General features: G+C 33.7%; 5 non-coding genes across 5 annotated transcripts; all 5 read right to left on the bottom strand.

The window, feature by feature from the left end:
• Positions 1 to 1,411: 1,411 nt before the first annotated feature.
• Positions 1,412 to 1,530, bottom strand: LOC143739546 (5S ribosomal RNA). Its single transcript, XR_013204276.1, has one exon. It is a non-coding gene; the product is annotated as a 5S ribosomal RNA (ribosomal RNA).
• A 1,310-nt stretch (positions 1,531 to 2,840) lies between these two features.
• LOC143739544 (5S ribosomal RNA) lies at positions 2,841 to 2,959 on the bottom strand. The gene has a single exon (XR_013204274.1). It is a non-coding gene; the product is annotated as a 5S ribosomal RNA (ribosomal RNA).
• Positions 2,960 to 3,337: 378 nt separating this feature from the next.
• On the bottom strand, positions 3,338 to 3,456 carry LOC143739543 (5S ribosomal RNA). The gene has a single exon (XR_013204273.1). It is a non-coding gene; the product is annotated as a 5S ribosomal RNA (ribosomal RNA).
• Positions 3,457 to 9,444: 5,988 nt separating this feature from the next.
• On the bottom strand, positions 9,445 to 9,563 carry LOC143739542 (5S ribosomal RNA). Its single transcript, XR_013204272.1, has one exon. It is a non-coding gene; the product is annotated as a 5S ribosomal RNA (ribosomal RNA).
• Positions 9,564 to 9,837: 274 nt separating this feature from the next.
• LOC143739541 (5S ribosomal RNA) lies at positions 9,838 to 9,956 on the bottom strand. Its single transcript, XR_013204271.1, has one exon. It is a non-coding gene; the product is annotated as a 5S ribosomal RNA (ribosomal RNA).
• Between the last annotated feature and the right edge of the window lie 15,401 nt (positions 9,957 to 25,357).

Here is a 25,357-nt window from a genome sequence, read left to right as displayed (position 1 = left end):
GCCAAAATTGGGCAATTTAAAAGGTTAGACCATTAATGAAGAAAACTAAGAAGAACTTTTGAAAAAACTCAAACTCTTTCATGCTCTCTGAAGAATCTCAGAGACTTTTAAAGGCTTTCTGAAGAAGCTCAGTGAGTCTTTTTTTTTAAACTAAGAAGAACTTTTGAAAAAACTCAAACTCTTTCATGCTCTCTGAAGAATCTCAGAGACTTTTAAAGGCTTTCTGAAGAAGCTCAGGGACTCTTTTTTTTAAACTAAGAAGAACTTTTGAAAAAACTCAAACTCTTTCATGCTCTCTGAAGAATCTCAGAGACTTTTAAAGGCTTTCTGAAGAAGCTCAGTGAGTCTTTTTTTTTAAACTAAGAAGAACTTTTGAAAAAACTCAATCTCTTTCATGCTCTCTGAAGAATCTCAGAGACTTTTAAAGGCTTTCTGAAGAAGCTCAGGGACTCTTTTTTTTTTTTTTTTTTAAGGCGAGACACTACAGGTGAATAGGGTAATTTTTTTAACTATCAGATATCACCATGAAACTTTGCCAGTTGATTACCAACATTAATATTAGAAAAAAATGTATTACAAGTTTTCTGTAATTTAATGTTTAAATATGCAAATGAGGCATTGTCTAATTAAATATGCGCTATTTTGCATATATTTTAAAAAACGAAATCTGAGTATTGGACAAAGCCAGGTTCAAAATTATTTTTTCATTGTGTTTACATATTAGATGGGGGAAAAATTACAGAGGGATTTATGGATATCTACTTTTGTTATCCTGTAAATCAGAATATACTGCCAATAGCATTAAAAAGATGATTTTCGCCATGTTTTTTGGAATAAAATGCTATATAAATCAGGCTAGGAATAATATATTTACAAATCCCTCTGTAAATGTCTGCATAATATAACTAGGTACTAGACTGGAAAGTTTGGTGTATATAGGTGCTACTGAACTGGAGATTTCGGACTTGGAGTGAGAGAGAACAGTCATTTTGAGAAAACGGGCTTTAAAGATTTAGCATCAGCCAATGAGATTGCGCATTTAGAGTAAAATCCCCCCTTTTACTTTCACGATTGGTTGCTGATAAAAAGGAAATGACCATATTTGGATCCGGCAGTATTGTACAGGAGAGAGATAGCTTTCTAACGGTGTGTGTGATGACAGGGTGCAGATCGCGATCGCGGAGCAGAGGGATGATTTATAACGACAACTTTTGATGAATTTATGAGAAATCTACGGACGCAAACGGACAACGTGTAGTAAAATCAAGACCTAAATGTGTATTTTGGACTTTTTTTCACCACAAGTCTGAAAGAAGACATGTTATTGAAGACAAATATCACAAAATCTCAAAATTGACCAGTGAAAAAAAAACGATGTTTTTGCCTGCCGTGTCTCGCCTTAAATCAAAAAAGCTTACAGCACCTGGTATTCCCAGGCGGTCTCCCATCCAAGTACTAACCAGGCCCGACCCTGCTTAGCTTCCGAGATCAGACGAGATCGGGCGTGACCAAGGTGGTATGGCCGTAAGCGAAAACTGCTGCCAAAATTGGGCAATTTAATAGGTTAGACCATTAATGAAGAAAACTAAGAAGAACTTTTGAAAAAACTCAAACTCTTTCAAGCTCTCTGAAGAATCTCAGAGACTTTTAAAGGCTTTCTGAAGAAGCTCAGTGAGTCTTTTTTTTAAACTAAGAAGAACTTTTGAAAAAACAAACTCTTTCATGCTCTCTGAAGAATCTCAGAGACTTTTAAAGGCTTTCTGAAGAAGCTCAGTGAGTCTTTTTTTTAAACTAAGAAGAACTTTTGAAAAAACTCAAACTCTTTCATGCTCTCTGAAGAATCTCAGAGACTTTTAAAGGCTTTCTGAAGAAGCTCAGGGACTCTTTTTTTTTTTTTTTTAAGGCGAGACACTACAGGTGAATAGGGTAATTTTTTTAACTATAAGATATCACCATGAAACTTTGCCAGTTGATTACCAACATTAATATTAGAAAAAAATGTATTACAAGTTTTCTGTAATTTAATGTTTAAATATGCAAATGAGGCATTGTCTAATTAAATATGCGCTATTTTGCATATATTTTAAAAAACGAAATCTGAGTATTGGACAAAGCCAGGTTCAAAATTATTTTTTCATTGTGTTTACATATTAGATGGGGGAAAAATTACAGAGGGATTTATGGATATCTACTTTTGTTATCCTGTAAATCAGAATATACTGCCAATAGCATTAAAAAGATGATTTTCGCCATGTTTTTTGGAATAAAATGCTATATAAATCAGGCTAGGAATAATATATTTACAAATCCCTCTGTAAATGTCTGCATAATATAACTAGGTACTAGACTGGAAAGTTTGGTGTATATAGGTGCTACTGAACTGGAGATTTCGGACTTGGAGTGAGAGAGAACAGTCATTTTGAGAAAACGGGCTTTAAAGATTTAGCATCAGCCAATGAGATTGCGCATTTAGAGTAAAATCCCCCCTTTTACTTTCACGATTGGTTGCTGATAAAAAGGAAATGACCATATTTGGATCCGGCAGTATTGTACAGGAGAGAGATAGCTTTCTAACGGTGTGTGTGATGACAGGGTGCAGATCGCGATCGCGGAGCAGAGGGATGATTTATAACGACAACCTTTGATGAATTTATGAGAAATCTACATACGCAAACGGACAACGTGTAGTAAAATCAAGACCTAAATGTGTATTTTGGACTTTTTTTCACCACAAGTCTGAAAGAAGACATGTTATTGAAGACAAATATCCCAAAATCTCAAAATTGACCAGTGAAAAAAAACGATGTTTTTGCCTGCCGTGTCTCGCCTTAAATCAAAAAAGCTTACAGCACCTGGTATTCCCAGGCGGTCTCCCATCCAAGTACTAACCAGGCCCGACCCTGCTTAGCTTCCGAGATCAGACGAGATCGGGCGTGACCAAGGTGGTATGGCCGTAAGCGAAAACTGCTGCCAAAATTGGGCAATTTAAAAGGTTAGACCATTAATGAAGAAAACTAAGAAGAACTTTTGAAAAAACTCAAACTCTTTCATGCTCTCTGAAGAATCTCAGAGACTTTTAAAGGCTTTCTGAAGAAGCTCAGTGAGTCTTTTTTTTAAACTAAGAAGAACTTTTGAAAAAACAAACTCTTTCATGCTCTCTGAAGAATCTCAGAGACTTTTAAAGGCTTTCTGAAGAAGCTCAGTGAGTCTTTTTTTTAAACTAAGAAGAACTTTTGAAAAAACTCAAACTCTTTCATGCTCTCTGAAGAATCTCAGAGACTTTTAAAGGCTTTCTGAAGAAGCTCAGGGACTCTTTTTTTTTTTTTTAAATCAAAAAAGCTTACAGCACCTGGTATTCCCAGGCGGTCTCCCATCCAAGTACTAACCAGGCCCGACCCTGCTTAGCTTCCGAGATCAGACGAGATCGGGCGTGACCAAGGTGGTATGGCCGTAAGCGAAAACTGCTGCCAAAATTGGGCAATTTAAAAGGTTAGACCATTAATGAAGAAAACTAAGAAGACCTTTTGAAAAAACTCAAACTCTTTCATGCTCTCTGAAGAATCTCAGAGACTTTTAAAGGCTTTCTGAAGAAGCTCAGTGAGTCTTTTTTTTAAACTAAGAAGAACTTTTGAAAATACTCAAACTCTTTCATGCTCTCTGAAGAATCTCAGAGACTTTTAAAGGCTTTCTTAAGAAGCTCAGTGAGTCTTTTTTTTTTTTTTTAAATCAAAAAAGCTTACAGCACCTGGTATTCCCAGGCGGTCTCCCATCCAAGTACTAACCAGGCCCGACCCTGCTTAGCTTCCGAGATCAGACGAGATCGGGCGTGACTTTTTTTATTTTTTTTTATTTTTTTTTATTGGAAAATTTCAATCAATAAAATACAATAAAATCAAATAGAAATTAAAAGATACAGATTTTCTTCCACAACCATTCTACATCACAAATCATTTACAAAATTTAAAAAACTTCTTCACTTCCAGGCAACTTCCACATTAGATCCTTTAAAACACCACAAACTTTTGGGGTAAAAACACCATAAAAAACATCCAACTTATTTTCACATTTAAAATACTCATACAATCCTTCAATATACAATTCAGTTTTCCTTTTAAAAGCAATCCAAACATCCAACACGATTTTTTCCTTTTTTGCTACAATTATTCTCTCCCATATTGCACTTTTCATTAGCATCACACACAGATTAATAAAACTTTTGTTTTTACCCTTTTCTTCCATCCCAAACATCACCACTCTATTCCATTCTACAGTCCTCTCATTGGATTCCCCTCTCAACATTTCAATCAGTCTTTTACCCTTTTTGTTAAAATCTTCCAATTCTCTACAATTTAAAAACAAGTGTAAAAAACTTTCATCTTCCACATTACACACTTTACATGTTTCACTTAGTTTCATGTGGATTTTTTTAAAAATAATGTCAGTAAAAATTGCTCTGTGTCTGATTAAATATTCAAAACTCTCCAATTTTGCGTCTATCATTGTACCTTTCATGTTATTCCATATATCCTCTTCTTTTAGATCTTTGTATTTCTGTACCCAGTACTCATTGACTTTTGGTTTTCTGAAAACCTCCTCTCTAAAAAAACAGTAAAACATTTTCACAGTACATTCATTAAAAGCATATCGTTTTTCTCCCAACTTTACATTCACTTTTTTCCCTTGTTTCTCTTCTTCCATATCTTCTATTCTTTTTATCCACTCTTTGGGTATTGCTTCTTTCATTATTTCATACTTATTTTGTAGTTCTTGTTCATTAAAATCCTCTTTTGCCACTTCCATTGTATCTATTATATACTGTAATGGTAAAAATCCCTCTTTAAATTCATATAAAATGTCTCTAACTCTTGTGATCCCAACATCCCACCATTTCTTTAAAAAAATCACATTCCCCTGATTTAAAATGCCGCTGTTTAAGAATAAAGGCTGGTTTAAAATGCTCTCTCTACCTTGAGGATTAAAATTAACAATAGTTAAAAATTTCCCCCAAGCACTCATCAATTCTCTGTAAAAATCTGGCATTCCTTTCACCATCCAATTCTTAGTTTTCATCCATAAAATATTATCTCCCAAATTAAAATTCCCACATTTATTTAAAAAATATTCCATCGTCTTTTTCCACGTTGTTTTAATTTTCTCATCCAGATACTTTTTTATTACTTTAACTCTTAAGCTATTTTTTCTTTGTTCCACATCTATCAATCCCATCCCTCCCTTTCCAACTTCTCCTATTATAGTTTTGTATGCAATTCTTGGAGGTTTTCCATCCCATATAAAATCCAGAAAACATTTCTTCAGCCTTTTTTCCACCCACATCGGCATAGAAGTCACATATAAAACATACCACAACTTTGCTACCATTAAAACATTTACAATCAAAACCTTCCCCTTTAAACTTAAAGTCCTCAATTTCCAAAATTTTAACCTTCTTTCAATTCCTCCTAGTATTTCTTCCCACATTACTACTTCAACATATTTTTCGTCTTTCCCTATTAAAACACCTAGGATCTTTATTTCCTTTGATTCTTTAAACTTAAAATCATTTGCTAAAACACTCGCCCCTCCAAATCTCATATATACTGTTTTCTCTTCATTTATCTTGCTCCCTGATCCCCTACAAAACGTCTGTACCACTTCCATTGCTTTTTTAACACTGTTTATATCCTTAACCATTATTGTTGTATCGTCTGCGTATTGAAACATGTTTTCATTTTCCCCACTCTCTTCAATGTCTATCCATTTTACTTCTTTATCTCTTTTAACAGCTAATCCCAAAGGTTCTGCAACTAGTGAATATAAAAGTGCTGATAGTGGACATCCTTGTCTTATTGACCTAGTTAATTTAAAACATTCTGTTAAAAACCCATTACATTTTACTCTTGTTATTGCTCCTTTATATAAAATTTTAATCCATTTGATAAAACTTTCCCCAAACCCATACCCACTTAAAATCTCAAATAAATAGTCATGTTCTACTCTGTCGAAGGCCTTTTCAAAATCCAAACTAATAACATATCCATCCTTATTTTTTTCTTTCATATACCTTATTCTATCTATTATACTTATTGTTGTGTCTGCTATATCCTTCCCTTTCACTCCATATACTTGATTTGTTTTGATTATGGTTGGCATTACCTCCTTCAATCTGTTGGCTAAAACTTTTGTTAAAATTTTCAAATCTGTGTTCAACATTGTGATGGGTCTATAATTTTTTTAATCTGCTTTTTCTCCTTTTCTTTTATATATCAACTTAATTAATCCCATCCCCATTCTCTGATTCATTTCATCTTTCTTAAAAGTCTCTTCATATACTTCTTTTAAAATATCCGTTAAAAAATCCTTAAAAGTTATATAAAATTCATTCCCTAAACCGTCAATACCTGGGCTTTTCCTTTTATTCAGTTCACTTATTGCTCTTTTTATCTCTTCTTCTCTTATCTCTAGGTCACACTCTTTTTTGTCATCCTCTCCTACTTTGGTCTTTATTTGTTTCAATAATTCTATTTTTTCTTCCTCCTTTACTCCTTCTGCTTTGAATAGCTTTCCATAGTATGCTTTTATTGCTTTTAGTATCTCTTCATTTGTTTCCACTATCTCTCCATCTTCCCTTTGTATTCTTTTAATTGTTTGTGAAATTCCCCTTCTTCTTTCCAAATAAAAAAAAAACTTAGTACATTTCTCTCCTTCCACTCTATACTTTGCTTTACTTCTTAATCGTGCCCCATTATATTTCTTCTCTTCTATTTCTTTCAGTTTTCCCTCTATTTCTTTTATTTTTTGTATATCTTTTTCATTCATGTTCAATTCCTTTTCTAGTTGTTCTCGTATGTCTCTTTCTTTACCCTTTTTACATCTCTGAATTATCCCACAATATTTTATGCTAAAATTTTTGATTAAATACTTCACATTTTCCCACCAAATCCTTTTGTCTTCTCTATACATTCCGTTTTCTTTTTCCTTTGTTATAATTTCCTGTACACTTAAAACATAGTCTTCGTTCTTTAAAATCCCTGTGTTTAAAACCCATACTCCCGGCCCTCTTTTCACTGTATCCCAATCAATTTGCATAAAAATAGGCTTGTGATCACTTAAACTAGTTTCTTCATATCTTATTTTTTCTAAATAGCTTTCCATATTCCGTGTACATAAAATAAAATCAATTCTCGTTTTACAAATAAAATTCCCCACAATTTGTCTTCTTGAAAATTCTTTTCTCTTTTCATTTCTTTCCCTCCATACATCAATCAATTCATTTTCTTCCATCAGCCCTTTTAACTCTTTTCTTCCTGTATCTGTCTTAAAAACCATTCCTTCAGCCATGTCCAGTTTACTAAAAACAACATTAAAATCCCCCATAATAACAATATCCTTATATTTCCTTAAAAGTTCCCTTAAACCATTAAAATATTCCCTCTTCTTAATCTCTTCCGGTGGTGCATGCACATTTACCAAAAGGTTTTTTGTTCTCTTCATATTCCATTTCAAAACCTATACATTTCCCCACTTTATCTTTATATACTACTTTACATTTTATATCTCTATTTTCTCTTATTAGTACTGCAACTCCTCTTCCAAATCTATCATCCCCGTTGTTGTATAAAATCTCTCCATTCCATTTTTTTCTTATTTCACTTATATGCAAGTCTTTCCAGTTAGTCTCTTGTAACATTATCACATCTTCTCTTTTACACATTTCCTTCACTTTTTCAAATTTCCTCATGTCCATTAAACCTCTAGCATTAAAAGTAACCATTCTTAAAATCATGACACAAAAAAAAGTTCTTAAAAAGACATTGCTAAAATCCATCTTTTCATTCATTCTCCTCCGAGTCCTTTACCAGCTCCTTTTCATCTATACTTTGTTGCTCACCTTTTAAAGTCACTCTTTTTCTCGCTCCTTCAGTGTTCGGTTTTATCTGTATTGATCTTCTCCTTTTATTTGATGGAACTACATTGTCATCTTCTTCATTTTCCGCTTCCTTTTCCATTTCCACATTCTGCTCCGTGTCCTTTTGTTCTGCTCTGTCTACTTCACTTTCCAAGCTTACATTCATGTCCATTTGTGTCCAGTTTTTATCCTCTTGTTGTGTTTGTTCCCCCTGTTTATACTCATCGTCCATCCGTTCCTCACTTTGTTTATTTTCTGTAATTTCACTCGTCTCCTTTCCTCCGTTTTCTTCTTCTTGCTCCTTTTCTGTGTCTCTTTCTAGCACCTGCCCGCTCACCTGCTCCTCTTCTTCCTCCTCTCGCCCCGTCCAGCATTCACATTTAGTGAGAACCTCTCGGCAATCCGGGCACTTAACAGCGTTGCAGTTCCTTGCAAAGTGGCCTTTCTCGTCACATTTAAAACACTTAAAATCTGGACAGTCTTTCACCACGTGGTCCGGGCTCATGCACAGTCGACAGGTTTTCACCTGATGACTGTGCATCACTCTGAAGTATTGTGGTCCTTCAGCTGTTTCCAGTCTTGTGCTGTATGGTAGTGATGCCACCTCCCTTGGGAACCTTACTTTTAAAAAGCGTGTGCCGTCCTCTATATTTGTGCCCGGATAAAACCTCCTTTTCACCACAGAAACTGGGATTACTCCCCATTGTTCCAGCTTATTAAAAATGTCCGCATCCTCAGTGTAGGCCGGCAGGTGCATAAAAGAGACAACATAGTCCCTGTTGTGAAGACTCTTTACCTCGAATGTCATTCCTTTAATATCCAATCCGTCCATTAAGCATCCCGTATCCTCCTCCCGTTCAAGTGTAACTTCATATTCATTTGTTTGTTTAGGTCTCACTGCCAAAATCTTTCCTTCTCCGATCTTCTCCGTCACTGCTTTTATGATATCCATCGCTCTCACCTCTTTTTCATCTCTTAAATCCACCGTTATTGTCGCTTCCTTTTTGTACATCCTTTTCGCTTTCTCCTTTCTCGCTTCTTTCCCCCGTTCTTGTCCATCTCTTTGTTGTTCGTCCGGTCCGTGGTCGTTTCGCCCTCGTGGTACTCCAGCCATTGCAATGTCCGTTAACCTTAGTCCATCCATCAAAGAAAAACACGCAGACAAAATTCCTCCCAAACAGCGTATGCTGTTGGGAGGATTTAGCTTAAACAAAAAACAAAACAAAATAACTAACAAAAAAACACTGATTCTGACAAAAACAAACGAAAAAACACAGAAACACGTTTGGTGAGCCTTCCTCACCCACTACTGCCACACTACTTCCTGGTTGCTCTAGGGCGCCCTCAAGGTGGTATGGCCGTAAGCAAAAAATGCTGCCAAAATTGGGCTATTTAAAAGGTTAGACCATTAATGAAGAAAACTAAGAAGAACTTTTGAAAAAACTCAAACTCTTTCATGCTCTCTGAAGAATCTCAGAGACTTTTAAAGGCTTTCTGAAGAAGCTCAGGGACTCTTTTTTTTTTTTTTAAATCAAAAAAGCTTACAGCACCTGGTATTCCCAGGCGGTCTCCCATCCAAGTACTAACCAGGCCCGACCCTGCTTAGCTTCCGAGATCAGACGAGATCGGGCGTGACCAAGGTGGTATGGCCGTAAGCGAAAACTGCTGCCAAAATTGGGCTATTTAAAAGGTTAGACCATTAATGAAGAAAACTAAGAAGAACTTTTGAAAACACTCAAACTCTTTCATGCTCTCTGAAGAATCTCAGAGACTTTTAAAGGCTTTCTGAAGAAGCTCAGGGAGTCTTTTTTTTAAACTAAGAAGAACTTTTGAAAAAACTCAAACTCTTTCATGCTCTCTGAAGAATCTCAGAGACTTTTAAAGGCTTTCTGAAGAAGCTCAGGGACTCTTTTTTTTTTTCAAATCAAAAAAGCTTACAGCACCTGGTATTCCCAGGCGGTCTCCCATCCAAGTACTAACCAGGCCCGACCCTGCTTAGCTTCCGAGATCAGACGAGATCGGGCGTGACCAAGGTGGTATGGCCGTAAGCGAAAACTGCTGCCAAAATTGGGCTATTTAAAAGGTTAGACCATTAATGAAGAAAACTAAGAAGAACTTTTGAAAAAACTCAAACTCTTTCATGCTCTCTGAAGAATCTCAGAGACTTTTAAAGGCTTTCTGAAGAAGCTCAGGGACTCTTTTTTTTTTTTTTTAAATCAAAAAAGCTTACAGCACCTGGTATTCCCAGGCGGTCTCCCATCCAAGTACTAACCAGGCCCGACCCTGCTTAGCTTCCGAGATCAGACGAGATCGGGCGTGACTTTTTTTTATTTTTTTTTTTTTTTTATTTTATTTTTTTTATTATAAAATATTTACATTACATTACATTTAAGAACAATCTGAATCACATGCAGGCAATTTTACATTGAAATGAAACCATGTTTTTTCCACAAACGGGTTATTCTGTACAAAATTCTTGTCAAAAACCTCTTCTTTCACTTCCATTTTAAAATAATCATATAATGCTTGAAGAATAAAAAGCATCCTTTGCTTGAAAAGTATACATACTGAAACACTCCCCTTTTTTTCTTTTACTATGTTCCTTCTTTTCCAAACTATTAATCTTGCAACTGCAAATATCATATTTAAAAAGCTAACATTATTGGCTTTACCTTTAAACCCAAACAAAAATAATGTTTCCCAATTCTCATCAATTACTTTGTCTTCTACTCCCAATTTTCTAACCATTACTTTCAATTTTTTAATAAAGCATTTCAACTTTATACATTTAAAAAATAAATGTAATACTCCTTCATCTTCTATTGTACAAACTTTGCATTTTGCATCCATTGCTGCACCAATCTTACACAGTCTCATTTCATTCCACAAACAATTATGTCTTAACAAAAAATCAAAATTCTCTAAAATAGGACTTTTCCACCATGATCTTAGAGTTTGCCATAATTCTTTTGTTTCCAAATTAGGATATAGTCTATGCCAATACTCTTCTGCTTTTGGCTTCTTAAAAACATCTTTACAAAAACAGGAATAAAAAAAACTTAATTTTAATTCATTAAAAGCATGTTGTTCGTTATTGATTTCAACACTAACCTCCATTCTATCACCTGCACTTGTTCCTGGTTTCCCTTCCAAAACCTTAATCCATTCTTTTGGTATTATCTCTTTCATTTTCCCATATTGATCTTCTAAAACTAAATTACTTTCTTCTTCATAATTTTCTTCAATTGCATCTCTTATCCCTTGTGTCGGCAGAAAACCAGGTACCACTTCATACATGATATCTTTAATTTGTCTCAACCCTGCATTATACCACTTTTTAAAAAATATTGTGTGACCAACTACCTTAAGTGATTTGTTTAAAAACAGTGGTTGTCTTAAAATCTCATCTTTATTCAAAGATGTACAAACAACATGCTTTCCATACTCTCCCCATGCTCTTAAGACTTCTTTATAATATTCTGGAATTCTATTCATCATATGTTCTTTTAATTTCATCCATAAAACATCATCTCCTATTTGTCCACATTGGTTTAAAAAGAAACTCATTACTTCTTTCCAAGCATATTTATCATCATTCCAATATTTTTTAATTAATTTTATTCTTATGCTCTTCATTCTCATTAAAGGATCCAACAGTCCTAGCCCTCCTTCCTCAACTTTCCCAATTAGAGTATCATATGCAATTTTTGCCGGTTTGCTTTCCCATAAGAAATTAAGCATTAAACTTTTTATTTTTTTATATACTTCTAATGGCATGCTTACAGATCCCAAAACATACCACATTTTAGATAAAAACAAAGAATTCAAAACCAAAACCTTCCCTTTTAAAAACAATCCTCTTAATCGCCAAAAATTCAACCTTTTTTCCATTCCTTGTATAACCTCCTCCCATACCAACTTCCTTAATACACATTCATTTTCTCCAACTCTTATCCCTAAAATTTTCATACTTTCTTTCTGTTCTTTAAATGGAATTTTGACTGGTAACTCGTTCATTTCCCCAATCCTCATATATGTCGTTTTTTCTTTATTAACTTTTGCCCCGGTTCCCCCACAATATTTCCCAAAAACCTCCATCACTTTTTCTACACTTTTAATGTCTTTAATAAACAACGTTGTATCATCAGCATACTGATATATCTTGTGTTCTGCTTTTTCTCCTTTTATCACTATTCCTTTTATACTTTTTTGCATTTCTATTGCCTGTCCCAAAGTTTCAGACACTATAGTATATAACAATGGCGACATAGGACATCCTTGTCGGATAGATCTCGTTACTTTAAAATCTTCAGTTAAAAACCCATTCACTTTAACACAACTTGTAATGTCTGTATATATACATTTTATCCATTTAATAAAATTCTTACCAAATCCAAACCTCTCCATTGCATGCATCAAATATTTATGCTCCACCCTATCAAACGCTTTTTCCAAATCTACACTTATTATATAACCATTTTCTTTTGCATCCCTCATATACCATATCAAATCTCTTATACTATTAGTTATATCAGAAATATCTCTATTTAAAACAGCATATGCTTGATTAGTTGTGATTATATTAGGCACAACTTTTTTTAATCTATTGGCTAATACTTTCGTTAATATTTTATAATCGGTGTTCAACATACTAAGTGGTCTATAATTTTTTAAATCCCCTCTTTCCCCCTTTCTTTTGTATATTAACTTAACTACTCCCCTCTTCATACTTTGCGTTAATTCACCCTTCTCCATAATATCAATAAATATTTCATTTAATATTGGACATAGGATATTTTTAAAAACCTTATAAAATTCCGCTGATAAACCATCTATTCCTGGAGTTTTACCATTCCTTAACTGATCAATTGCTGTTTCTATTTCCTCCTCCGTAATATTGCTCTCACACATTTCTCTGTCTTCCCTGTTCACTTTACTTTTGATTTTGTCTAATAAGAAACCCTCATCATCTGCACTTACCTCATTTTCCGTAAATAGATCCTTGTAATATCTTTTAATTTCATTTAATATTCCTTCTTTATCTTCCACTGTCCTTCCATCTTGTGTGTTAATATTTTTAATTATGTCTGCTTTCTGCCTATTTTTCTCTAATTCATAAAAATATTTAGTACTTCTTTCTCCTTCTATTATGTTTTTGGCTCTGCTCCTTATTATTGCACCCTTACACTTTTCTCCCTCTATATTCTTCATTTTTTCTTGTAGTTCTATTATCTTATCAATGTTTTTCTCTCCACCAGTTATTTTCCTCATTTCTTCATCCCATTCTTTTTTAACTTTGTTTTCTGTAAATCTTTTAGCTCTCTGTACTTTTTTAGAGTAATGTATCGAAAACCTCTTTATTCTGTTTTTCAAGCAATCCCACCAAAAACGTTTCTCCTTTTCATACATCTCATCGTTTATACTACTTATTATTATACTTTCTATTTCTATTCTGTAAGTTCCCATTTTTAAAAGTTCTGTATTTAACATCCATGTCCCCTTCCCTTTGATAACCTCATTAAAATCCATCGTTATCCATAAAAAATCATGATCACTTTCACTATACATTTTATACACTGCTTTTGATACATTGTATAGGTCTTTTCTCTCGCATAATAATAAATCTATTCTACTTTGCTTTAAGTCTCCCTCAACAATTTGCCTTCGTGAGTAATCCCTTTTAAAACCATTACTCTCTCTCCACACATCAACCAAATCGTATTTCCTCATCATATTATATAATGCATTTCGCCCTCTATCAGCTCTAAAAACCATTGACTCATCTATATCAATTCTCTGCAGCACTGTATTAAAATCCCCTACCAGGAAAATATTTTCTTGTTTCTCCATTATAATACTTAGTCTTTTATAGAAATCAAACTTTTCACTTTCCTCATTCGCTGCATGAATGTTACACACTTTTATTTCTCTCCCTTTGTATACTAATTTAATCATTATTATTCGACACCTTGTGTCTTTATATTCTATTTTGTTTTCCTCAAATATCCCTCTTTTAATTAATATTGCTACACCCCTCTTCCTCGACAAATCACAATTCATATATATTTCACCATCCCATAATTTCCTCATTTCATTACCTATTTCATCATCCCAATACGTCTCTTGTAAACATAATACATCACACTTTTTGGTCAAAACCATCAAATTCTCCATTTTCTGAATTTTTGTTAAACCCCTTGCATTCAATGATACAAAACATAATGAACTCATTCGCACAAAAAATAATAATAATAAAAAAAATACAAAATAAACAAGAAAATACAAAAATCCAGCCATCAATCATTTGTTAACTTCCTCTAGTAATGCAAGTCTTAATTCTCTTTTCTTCTCTTTCTCCTTCTCTATCTTCCCCATTAATTTTTCTCTTCTTATCTTTTGTTTTTTCAGTACCTGTTCAATGTTTATACTTGCATCTTTAAGTTTTGATTTTGTACCTCTGCTCAAGTTTACTTTCCCTTTACTTTTAACTCCATTGCTCCTTTCACCCATTTCTCCTTCTCTTACCTCACTCAATATTTTGGTTTCTTTGTCTTCCGGTCCTTCTTCACTTTGTCCTTTTTTATCATATTGTTCACTGTCCTCCGCATGCTCTCGATTTTCAAGTAAATCCACCTTAGTTAGGTTTTCGTTCTCTGCGTCGGTCTCTTCATCCTGACTTCCATCTTCATCTTCATTTTGTTCAACTTCAACTCTTTTTTCCTGCTCCGACGCTTCATTACTCCCTTCACTTGCAGGGTCTCCACTCTCCTCCTGTATCTCCATTCCTTCTTCTTCACTTCTTTCTTCATCCTTCTCACATGTGCATCTCTTTATTGCCTTTCTGCAGCCTTGGCACCGCGGTGCTTTACAGTCCCGCGCATAATGCCCCTGCTCAAGACAATCTCTGCACGTGTATAAAGTGCAATCCTTCTTCTGGTGTTCCGTGCTTGCACAAATCCTGCATGTCTTTACTTGATGGTCATGTATTACTCTAAAAAACTGTGCTCCTTCCTCAGTCATAAATTTGGTGTTGTACGGTAAAGATGTCACCTCCTTCGGAAACTTAACTTTTAAAAAACGCGTTCCATCTGCTACCGTAGTCCCTGGATAGTACCTTCTTCTTATAGGAAGGATGGGAGTAACACCCCACATGATCAGCTTATTAACGATGTCTTCATCTTCAATATAACTTGGCATATTCAAAAAAGACACCATTCTTTCCATGGCACACAGCTTCCTCACTTCGCATTTTTGTCCATTAATCATCATCCCATCCAGCAAACCTTTACAGTCTCTCTCATCTTCCATGGTCTTTTCAAATTCATTGTTTAGTTTTCTCCTTAACCCAATGAGTTTGCCAATTCCAGCTTCATTTTCCACTGCCTTGATTATCATTGCTATTGTTGTAGTTTCAATGTCTTCCAAAATCAGGGTTAATGTCGCTTCTTTCTTATATTGTCTTTGATATCTTACTTGTTTTTTAAGTCTGTTAACCATTTCTTGTCTTTGTGAAATCCTCAATCTGCTTTCCTCTGTTCCTTTTGCACTTTCTGTACCTTTAGTTGATTGCAGATCCGGTGTCCTTTCTAAATTACTAATGTTCCTTTGCTGCTTCCCTCTTGAAACCACTGTTGCCCATGATGTCTCCCCAAAGTCCTCCTTTGTGTTTCTTTCATCCATATTTGTAATCCTATCATCGTCGTCCTTGTCATCCATCTTGACTCGTTTGCCTTGTCCGTGTGTTTGTACCATTAAATCCATCCTTCCCAAAGTCTTAAACCCCAAACAGTAATCACTGTTTGGGGCTTCAGTAAAACTTCTCAGCAAAGGATAATACTACTTCACCACTTTTCCAGTTAAATCAAAATAAATAAAACAAAATAATGCTTGAAGAGCCTCTCTCTTCTACTACCTTGAATCACTTCCTGGACTGTACCAAAATCGGGCGTGACCAAGGTGGTATGGCCGTAAGCGAAAACTGCTGCCAAAATTGGGCTATTTAAAAGGTTAGACCATTAATGAAGAAAACTAAGAAGAACTTTTGAAAAAACTCAAACTCTTTCATGCTCTCTGAAGAATCTCAGAGACTTTTAAAGGCTTTCTGAAGAAGCTCAGGGACTCTTTTTTTTTTTTTAAATCAAAAAAGCTTACAGCACCTGGTATTCCCAGGCGGTCTCCCATCCAAGTACTAACCAGGCCCGACCCTGCTTAGCTTCCGAGATCAGACGAGATCGGGCGTGACTTTTTTTTATTTTTTTTTTATTTTTTTTATATTATAAAATATTTACATTACATTTAAGAACAATCTGAATCACATGCAGGCAATTTTACATTGAAATGAAACCATGTTTTTTCCACAAACGGGTTATTCTGTACAAAATTCTTGTCAAAAACCTCTTCTTTCACTTCCATTTTAAAATAATCATATAATGCTTGAAGAATAAAAAGCATCCTTTGCTTGAAAAGTATACATACTGAAACACTCCCCTTTTTTTCTTTTACTATGTTCCTTCTTTTCCAAACTATTAATCTTGCAACTGCCAATATCATATTTAAAAAGCTAACATTATTGGCTTTACCTTTAAACCCAAACAAAAATAATGTTTCCCAATTCTCATCAATTACTTTGTCTTCTACTCCCAATTTTCTAACCATTACTTTCAATTTTTTAATAAAGCATTTCAACTTTATACATTTAAAAAATAAATGTAATACTCCTTCATCTTCTATTGTACAAACTTTGCATTTTGCATCCATTGCTGCACCAATCTTACACAGTCTCATTTCATTCCACAAACAATTATGTCTTAACAAAAAATCAAAATTCTCTAAAATAGGACTTTTCCACCATGATCTTAGAGTTTGCCATAATTCTTTTGTTACCAAATTAGAATATAGTCTATGCCAATACTCTTCTGCTTTTGGCTTCTTAAAAACATCTTTACAAAAACAGGAATAAAAAAAACTTAATTTTAATTCATTAAAAGCATGTTGTTCGTTATTGATTTCAACACTAACCTCCATTCTATCACCTGCACTTGTTCCTGGTTTCCCTTCCAAAACCTTAATCCATTCTTTTGGTATTATCTCTTTCATTTTCCCATATTGATCTTCTAAAACTAAATTACTTTCTTCTTCATAATTTTCTTCAATTGCATCTCTTATCCCTTGTGTCGGCAGAAAACCAGGTACCACTTCATACATGATATCTTTAATTTGTCTCAACCCTGCATTATACCACTTTTTAAAAAATATTGTGTGACCAACTACCTTAAGTGATTTGTTTAAAAACAGTGGTTGTCTTAAAATCTCATCTTTATTCAAAGATGTACAAACAACATGCTTTCCATACTCTCCCCATGCTCTTAAGACTTCTTTATAATATTCTGGAATTCTATTCATCATATGTTCTTTTAATTTCATCCATAAAACATCATCTCCTATTTGTCCACATTGGTTTAAAAAGAAACTCATTACTTCTTTCCAAGCATATTTATCATCATTCCAATATTTTTTAATTAATTTTATTCTTATGCTCTTCATTCTCATTAAAGGATCCAACAGTCCTAGCCCTCCTTCCTCAACTTTCCCAATTAGAGTATCATATGCAATTTTTGCCGGTTTGCTTTCCCATAAGAAATTAAGCATTAAACTTTTTATTTTTTTATATACTTCTAATGGCATGCTTACAGATCCCAAAACATACCACATTTTAGATAAAAACAAAGAATTCAAAACCAAAACCTTCCCTTTTAAAAACAATCCTCTTAATCGCCAAAAATTCAACCTTTTTTCCATTCCTTGTATAACCTCCTCCCATACCAACTTCCTTAATACACATTCATTTTCTCCAACTCTTATCCCTAAAATTTTCATACTTTCTTTCTGTTCTTTAAATGGAATTTTGACTGGTAACTCGTTCATTTCCCCAATCCTCATATATGTCGTTTTTTCTTTATTAACTTTTGCCCCGGTTCCCCCACAATATTTCCCAAAAACCTCCATCACTTTTTCTACACTTTTAATGTCTTTAATAAACAACGTTGTATCATCAGCATACTGATATATCTTGTGTTCTGTTTTTTCTCCTTTTATCACTATTCCTTTTATACTTTTTTGCATTTCTATTGCCTGTCCCAAAGTTTCAGACACTATAGTATATAAAAATGGCGACATAGGACATCCTTGTCGGATAGATCTCGTTACTTTAAAATCTTCAGTTAAAAACCCATTCACTTTAACACAACTTGTAATGTCTGTATATATACATTTTATCCATTTAATAAAATTCTTACCAAATCCAAACCTCTCCATTGCATGCATCAAATATTTATGCTCCACCCTATCAAACGCTTTTTCCAAATCTACACTTATTATATAACCATTTTCTTTTGCATCCCTCATATACCATATCAAATCTCTTATACTATTAGTTATATCAGAAATATCTCTATTTAAAACAGCATATGCTTGATTAGTTGTGATTATATTAGGCACAACTTTTTTTAATCTATTGGCTAATACTTTCGTTAATATTTTATAATCGGTGTTCAACATACTAAGTGGTCTATAATTTTTTAAATCCCCTCTTTCCCCCTTTCTTTTGTATATTAACTTAACTACTCCCCTCTTCATACTTTGCGTTAATTCACCCTTCTCCATAATATCAATAAATATTTCATTTAATATTGGACATAGGATATTTTTAAAAACCTTATAAAATTCCGCTGATAAACCATCTATTCCTGGAGTTTTACCATTCCTTAACTGATCAATTGCTGTTTCTATTTCCTCCTCCGTAATATTGCTCTCACACATTTCTCTGTCTTCCCTGTTCACTTTACTTTTGATTTTGTCTAATAAGAAACCCTCATCATCTGCACTTACCTCATTTTCCGTAAATAGATCCTTGTAATATCTTTTAATTTCATTTAATATTCCTTCTTTATCTTCCACTGTCCTTCCATCTTGTGTGTTAATATTTTTAATTATGTCTGCTTTCTGCCTATTTTTCTCTAATTCATAAAAATATTTAGTACTTCTTTCTCCTTCTATTATGTTTTTGGCTCTGCTCCTTATTATTGCACCCTTACACTTTTCTCCCTCTATATTCTTCATTTTTTCTTGTAGTTCTATTATCTTATCAATGTTTTTCTCTCCACCAGTTATTTTCCTCATTTCTTCATCCCATTCTTTTTTAACTTTGTTTTCTGTAAATCTTTTAGCTCTCTGTACTTTTTTAGAGTAATGTATCGAAAACCTCTTTATTCTGTTTTTCAAGCAATCCCACCAAAAACGTTTCTCCTTTTCATACATCTCATCGTTTATACTACTTATTATTATACTTTCTATTTCTATTCTGTAAGTTCCCATTTTTAAAAGTTCTGTATTTAACATCCATGTCCCCTTCCCTTTGATAACCTCATTAAAATCCATCGTTATCCATAAAAAATCATGATCACTTTCACTATACATTTTATACACTGCTTTTGATACATTGTATAGGTCTTTTCTCTCGCATAATAATAAATCTATTCTACTTTGCTTTAAGTCTCCCTCAACAATTTGCCTTCGTGAGTAATCCCTTTTAAAACCATTACTCTCTCTCCACACATCAACCAAATCGTATTTCCTCATCATATTATATAATGCATTTCGCCCTCTATCAGCTCTAAAAACCATTGACTCATCTATATCAATTCTCTGCAGCACTGTATTAAAATCCCCTACCAGGAAAATATTTTCTTGTTTCTCCATTATAATACTTAGTCTTTTATAGAAATCAAACTTTTCACTTTCCTCATTCGCTGCATGAATGTTACACACTTTTATTTCTCTCCCTTTGTATACTAATTTAATCATTATTATTCGACACCTTGTGTCTTTATATTCTATTTTGTTTTCCTCAAATATCCCTCTTTTAATTAATATTGCTACACCCCTCTTCCTCGACAAATCACAATTCATATATATTTCACCATCCCATAATTTCCTCATTTCATTACCTATTTCATCATCCCAATACGTCTCTTGTAAACATAATACATCACACTTTTTGGTCAAAACCATCAAATTCTCCATTTTCTGAATTTTTGTTAAACCCCTTGCATTCAATGATACAAAACATAATGAACTCATTCGCACAAAAAATAATAATAATAAAAAAAATACAAAATAAACAAGAAAATACAAAAATCCAGCCATCAATCATTTGTTAACTTCCTCTAGTAATGCAAGTCTTAATTCTCTTTTCTTCTCTTTCTCCTTCTCTATCTTCCCCATTAATTTTTCTCTTCTTATCTTTTGTTTTTTCAGTACCTGTTCAATGTTTATACTTGCATCTTTAAGTTTTGATTTTGTACCTCTGCTCAAGTTTACTTTCCCTTTACTTTTAACTCCATTGCTCCTTTCACCCATTTCTCCTTCTCTTACCTCACTCAATATTTTGGTTTCTTTGTCTTCCGGTCCTTCTTCACTTTGTCCTTTTTTATCATATTGTTCACTGTCCTCCGCATGCTCTCGATTTTCAAGTAAATCCACCTTAGTTAGGTTTTCGTTCTCTGCGTCGGTCTCTTCATCCTGACTTCCATCTTCATCTTCATTTTGTTCAACTTCAACTCTTTTTTCCTGCTCCGACGCTTCATTACTCCCTTCACTTGCAGGGTCTCCACTCTCCTCCTGTATCTCCATTCCTTCTTCTTCACTTCTTTCTTCATCCTTCTCACATGTGCATCTCTTTATTGCCTTTCTGCAGCCTTGGCACCGCGGTGCTTTACAGTCCCGCGCATAATGCCCCTGCTCAAGACAATCTCTGCACGTGTATAAAGTGCAATCCTTCTTCTGGTGTTCCGTGCTTGCACAAATCCTGCATGTCTTTACTTGATGGTCATGTATTACTCTAAAAAACTGTGCTCCTTCCTCAGTCATAAATTTGGTGTTGTACGGTAAAGATGTCACCTCCTTCGGAAACTTAACTTTTAAAAAACGCGTTCCATCTGCTACCGTAGTCCCTGGATAGTACCTTCTTCTTATAGGAAGGATGGGAGTAACACCCCACATGATCAGCTTATTAACGATGTCTTCATCTTCAATATAACTTGGCATATTCAAAAAAGACACCATTCTTTCCATGGCACACAGCTTCCTCACTTCGCATTTTTGTCCATTAATCATCATCCCATCCAGCAAACCTTTACAGTCTCTCTCATCTTCCATGGTCTTTTCAAATTCATTGTTTAGTTTTCTCCTTAACCCAATGAGTTTGCCAATTCCAGCTTCATTTTCCACTGCCTTGATTATCATTGCTATTGTTGTAGTTTCAATGTCTTCCAAAATCAGGGTTAATGTCGCTTCTTTCTTATATTGTCTTTGATATCTTACTTGTTTTTTAAGTCTGTTAACCATTTCTTGTCTTTGTGAAATCCTCAATCTGCTTTCCTCTGTTCCTTTTGCACTTTCTGTACCTTTAGTTGATTGCAGATCCGGTGTCCTTTCTAAATTACTAATGTTCCTTTGCTGCTTCCCTCTTGAAACCACTGTTGCCCATGATGTCTCCCCAAAGTCCTCCTTTGTGTTTCTTTCATCCATATTTGTAATCCTATCATCGTCGTCCTTGTCATCCATCTTGACTCGTTTGCCTTGTCCGTGTGTTTGTACCATTAAATCCATCCTTCCCAAAGTCTTAAACCCCAAACAGTAATCACTGTTTGGGGCTTCAGTAAAACTTCTCAGCAAAGGATAATACTACTTCACCACTTTTCCAGTTAAATCAAAATAAATAAAACAAAATAATGCTTGAAGAGCCTCTCTCTTCTACTACCTTGAATCACTTCCTGGACTGTACCAAAATCGGGCGTGACCAAGGTGGTATGGCCGTAAGCGAAAACTGCTGCCAAAATTGGGCTATTTAAAAGGTTAGACCATTAATGAAGAAAACTAAGAAGAACTTTTGAAAAAACTCAAACTCTTTCATGCTCTCTGAAGAATCTCAGAGACTTTTAAAGGCTTTCTGAAGAAGCTCAGGGACTCTTTTTTTTTTTTTAAATCAAAAAAGCTTACAGCACCTGGTATTCCCAGGCGGTCTCCCATCCAAGTACTAACCAGGCCCGACCCTGCTTAGCTTCCGAGATCAGACGAGATCGGGCGTGACTTTTTTTTATTTTTTTTTTATTTTTTTTATATTATAAAATATTTACATTACATTTAAGAACAATCTGAATCACATGCAGGCAATTTTACATTGAAATGAAACCATGTTTTTTCCACAAACGGGTTATTCTGTACAAAATTCTTGTCAAAAACCTCTTCTTTCACTTCCATTTTAAAATAATCATATAATGCTTGAAGAATAAAAAGCATCCTTTGCTTGAAAAGTATACATACTGAAACACTCCCCTTTTTTTCTTTTACTATGTTCCTTCTTTTCCAAACTATTAATCTTGCAACTGCCAATATCATATTTAAAAAGCTAACATTATTGGCTTTACCTTTAAACCCAAACAAAAATAATGTTTCCCAATTCTCATCAATTACTTTGTCTTCTACTCCCAATTTTCTAACCATTACTTTCAATTTTTTAATAAAGCATTTCAACTTTATACATTTAAAAAATAAATGTAATACTCCTTCATCTTCTATTGTACAAACTTTGCATTTTGCATCCATTGCTGCACCAATCTTACACAGTCTCATTTCATTCCACAAACAATTATGTCTTAACAAAAAATCAAAATTCTCTAAAATAGGACTTTTCCACCATGATCTTAGAGTTTGCCATAATTCTTTTGTTACCAAATTAGAATATAGTCTATGCCAATACTCTTCTGCTTTTGGCTTCTTAAAAACATCTTTACAAAAACAGGAATAAAAAAAACTTAATTTTAATTCATTAAAAGCATGTTGTTCGTTATTGATTTCAACACTAACCTCCATTCTATCACCTGCACTTGTTCCTGGTTTCCCTTCCAAAACCTTAATCCATTCTTTTGGTATTATCTCTTTCATTTTCCCATATTGATCTTCTAAAACTAAATTACTTTCTTCTTCATAATTTTCTTCAATTGCATCTCTTATCCCTTGTGTCGGCAGAAAACCAGGTACCACTTCATACATGATATCTTTAATTTGTCTCAACCCTGCATTATACCACTTTTTAAAAAATATTGTGTGACCAACTACCTTAAGTGATTTGTTTAAAAACAGTGGTTGTCTTAAAATCTCATCTTTATTCAAAGATGTACAAACAACATGCTTTCCATACTCTCCCCATGCTCTTAAGACTTCTTTATAATATTCTGGAATTCTATTCATCATATGTTCTTTTAATTTCATCCATAAAACATCATCTCCTATTTGTCCACATTGGTTTAAAAAGAAACTCATTACTTCTTTCCAAGCATATTTATCATCATTCCAATATTTTTTAATTAATTTTATTCTTATGCTCTTCATTCTCATTAAAGGATCCAACAGTCCTAGCCCTCCTTCCTCAACTTTCCCAATTAGAGTATCATATGCAATTTTTGCCGGTTTGCTTTCCCATAAGAAATTAAGCATTAAACTTTTTATTTTTTTATATACTTCTAATGGCATGCTTACAGATCCCAAAACATACCACATTTTAGATAAAAACAAAGAATTCAAAACCAAAACCTTCCCTTTTAAAAACAATCCTCTTAATCGCCAAAAATTCAACCTTTTTTCCATTCCTTGTATAACCTCCTCCCATACCAACTTCCTTAATACACATTCATTTTCTCCAACTCTTATCCCTAAAATTTTCATACTTTCTTTCTGTTCTTTAAATGGAATTTTGACTGGTAACTCGTTCATTTCCCCAATCCTCATATATGTCGTTTTTTCTTTATTAACTTTTGCCCCGGTTCCCCCACAATATTTCCCAAAAACCTCCATCACTTTTTCTACACTTTTAATGTCTTTAATAAACAACGTTGTATCATCAGCATACTGATATATCTTGTGTTCTGTTTTTTCTCCTTTTATCACTATTCCTTTTATACTTTTTTGCATTTCTATTGCCTGTCCCAAAGTTTCAGACACTATAGTATATAAAAATGGCGACATAGGACATCCTTGTCGGATAGATCTCGTTACTTTAAAATCTTCAGTTAAAAACCCATTCACTTTAACACAACTTGTAATGTCTGTATATATACATTTTATCCATTTAATAAAATTCTTACCAAATCCAAACCTCTCCATTGCATGCATCAAATATTTATGCTCCACCCTATCAAACGCTTTTTCCAAATCTACACTTATTATATAACCATTTTCTTTTGCATCCCTCATATACCATATCAAATCTCTTATACTATTAGTTATATCAGAAATATCTCTATTTAAAACAGCATATGCTTGATTAGTTGTGATTATATTAGGCACAACTTTTTTTAATCTATTGGCTAATACTTTCGTTAATATTTTATAATCGGTGTTCAACATACTAAGTGGTCTATAATTTTTTAAATCCCCTCTTTCCCCCTTTCTTTTGTATATTAACTTAACTACTCCCCTCTTCATACTTTGCGTTAATTCACCCTTCTCCATAATATCAATAAATATTTCATTTAATATTGGACATAGGATATTTTTAAAAACCTTATAAAATTCCGCTGATAAACCATCTATTCCTGGAGTTTTACCATTCCTTAACTGATCAATTGCTGTTTCTATTTCCTCCTCCGTAATATTGCTCTCACACATTTCTCTGTCTTCCCTGTTCACTTTACTTTTGATTTTGTCTAATAAGAAACCCTCATCATCTGCACTTACCTCATTTTCCGTAAATAGATCCTTGTAATATCTTTTAATTTCATTTAATATTCCTTCTTTATCTTCCACTGTCCTTCCATCTTGTGTGTTAATATTTTTAATTATGTCTGCTTTCTGCCTATTTTTCTCTAATTCATAAAAATATTTAGTACTTCTTTCTCCTTCTATTATGTTTTTGGCTCTGCTCCTTATTATTGCACCCTTACACTTTTCTCCCTCTATATTCTTCATTTTTTCTTGTAGTTCTATTATCTTATCAATGTTTTTCTCTCCACCAGTTATTTTCCTCATTTCTTCATCCCATTCTTTTTTAACTTTGTTTTCTGTAAATCTTTTAGCTCTCTGTACTTTTTTAGAGTAATGTATCGAAAACCTCTTTATTCTGTTTTTCAAGCAATCCCACCAAAAACGTTTCTCCTTTTCATACATCTCATCGTTTATACTACTTATTATTATACTTTCTATTTCTATTCTGTAAGTTCCCATTTTTAAAAGTTCTGTATTTAACATCCATGTCCCCTTCCCTTTGATAACCTCATTAAAATCCATCGTTATCCATAAAAAATCATGATCACTTTCACTATACATTTTATACACTGCTTTTGATACATTGTATAGGTCTTTTCTCTCGCATAATAATAAATCTATTCTACTTTG

Source organism: Siphateles boraxobius, unplaced genomic scaffold (assembly GCF_051911475.1).
Source record: "Siphateles boraxobius isolate OS27281-9 unplaced genomic scaffold, OSU_SipBor_1 160, whole genome shotgun sequence".
In the NCBI taxonomy this organism is placed as follows: Eukaryota; Metazoa; Chordata; class Actinopteri; order Cypriniformes; family Leuciscidae; genus Siphateles; species Siphateles boraxobius.
This window is presented reverse-complemented; position numbering and strand designations above follow the sequence as displayed.